The 2312-nt window shown below is 26.3% G+C and overlaps 1 long non-coding RNA gene across 1 annotated transcript; it reads left to right on the forward strand.

The window, feature by feature from the left end:
• Positions 1 to 207: 207 nt before the first annotated feature.
• LOC142219724 (uncharacterized) lies at positions 208 to 1198 on the forward strand. Its single transcript, XR_012717720.1, has 4 exons — positions 208 to 246; positions 650 to 715; positions 845 to 920; positions 1015 to 1198. It is a non-coding gene; the product is annotated as an uncharacterized LOC142219724 (long non-coding RNA).
• The last annotated feature ends 1114 nt before the right edge of the window (positions 1199 to 2312 follow it).

Consider the following 2312-nt stretch of genomic DNA (forward strand, 5'->3'; position numbering starts at 1 on the left):
TAGAGAATTGGTAAGTTTTCTTTTAAAAATTGGCTTTATTTTAACTAGAATATTTACGTTTTTGTGACCTTTTTATCATCAAAATTACAGGTTTTTAATGCCTTATTTTAGTATTTCTTTAATCAAATTTTTTGGAAACCAATGTAATATTTTTAATGTAAAAACAAATATTTAATTTCAGAATAACCCCTTAAACATTTGGACCAATTTTTAGTACTCCTTTGCCTGTAATTTAATAGTGAATTGGTAAGGATTCTTTAACTTTCTTTTAGCCCTGGACAGTCATCCTTATTTTTTGTACAGTAAAGTCAGCCTTCGTCATTTTGACTACGGCTCATTTCAAGACGCTAAAATTTTCATCGTGAGCGAAAAAGTGAACCAAACTTGAGTTTATTGTCTTATTCAATTTGGTTTTAAGTTGTATAAAACAAAAATTCATAAAACGGTCGAATTAGTATAACTTAAATTCACCATTTCCCAATAGACTAAAATGCATTTTAAATCGAAAATGAAATTACGTGTCGTCATTTTGACGAATGATGACTGTCTAGGATTATCAAGAATATTTGGTTTTTAATGCATATTATTATTTTTTTCATTAGATTTTTTGAAAACTTATTTAATAATTTTATTTAATATTTAATTTCAGAGTAACCCAAATAAATTTGGACAACTTTTTATATTTCCCCTCAGCGTACAATTTAATAGAGAATTGGTAAGTTTTATATTAAAACTTTGGCTTTCTTTCAACTAGAATATTTATTTTATTATATCCTTCACATCGATAACAACACAGTTTTATAAGTTTATTTAGAATACTTCATTATTTATCTAATTGTTTCAGGTACAAATTTTATGAGATACGTTTTCCAAAGAAAAGTTGAATTCTTTACACCATTTGATAAAATGCCCCAAATATGGTAAGTTACAAGCTAAAATGAAGAATTAAAAATTATATTTCATTACATGGTGTTAATTTTTAACAATTTTCATTTTTGTTTCCATTTTTTCCAGCAAAATATGTGAAAAAACTACCTACGATGAATAAAAAAAGGATAAATCAAAATGTCCAAACAGCGGGTTCAAATGAACTACTCTCTGTTCCACGTGGTCATAATTTTTATTCACAAAAAACATTGTATTAAGAACTTTCATCATAAGTTTTTATAATAAAGTACTTAGCTTAAAGAAAGTTTAATTTTAATGTATGAAATTTGTCATAATAGTAAAACGGTTTGTTGTTCCTTTAATTATTTAATTTTTCTGTACTGTGGAATGATTGATTTAAAAATAGTTTAGTCTTCGACATTTTAAAGAGACTGTTAACCAATTTTTATTATCGGGTTTCCCACAAAATAAGCAAGTAAACCAAAATAATACTGACTTTTTAACTTGGTAGGGGTATATAAATCTTATGGTGTTGTAAAAATGAACTAAACTACAATGTTATAGATGAACTAAAATTTAAGAAAATTATAAACTAGACAAGTTGAAAAAAATCTTAAGGGCTAAATCATGGTCAATATTACTACAGTTTAGTTCATTTTGCAATGGAAAAGGGTTCACTGTTTTTTCAGTGCACAAAAGACGCTCTATTTCACAAACTAATTGACTTACAGACGTCAAATGTTGACATGAATCATTTGAAGGTTGGTACTATATAAAAATAATATGCATTTAATATTAGCGACGCCATCTATGTGTCAGACCGGGGACTTACCAGCCAACCTTTGTAAATAAATTTGTATCCTAATTTTACAGTTATGGGCCTAAACTCAAAAACAAGATAGATCTAAAGATTTTGACCTTCCCTTAAGGATTTTGGTATTGATTCCGAGTCAAATATGCGGCTTCTTTAAAATAAAGACATTTTTTACGAACCTATCTAGTTTTAAATTTAAAATCAATAAAATTTCAATTAGCATACATATCTCATTCACGGAATTTTACTCGTTTTGCGATATATTAGTAAAGCTATTTACGTACAAACAAATGCCCGATCAAAAGTTTAAATAATAATAGTTACTTCAAATTCCGAAAAAAAAACTTTAAAACAAAGATACAAAAAGATATTAAAAGCGTTTTTATCGTAAATCTAAAAATTCAATATTTCAATTAATTTAAGAACGATTTATTTAAACCAAAAATGTTTTACTTTTCTTTAAGGAAAATATGCCATAGTAAAGGAAGGACTCAAATTTCTAAAATATGTGTCTTCAATTAATTTAAAAAAAGGACGATAAAAACTTTTTTAATTGCAATTTCATTATTTTAAAGAAATTGGCCCTCAATATTGTGTAAATTGTTTGTCC

This window comes from Haematobia irritans, chromosome 1 (genome assembly GCF_050003625.1).
Source record: "Haematobia irritans isolate KBUSLIRL chromosome 1, ASM5000362v1, whole genome shotgun sequence".
Taxonomy (NCBI): domain Eukaryota; kingdom Metazoa; phylum Arthropoda; class Insecta; order Diptera; family Muscidae; genus Haematobia; species Haematobia irritans.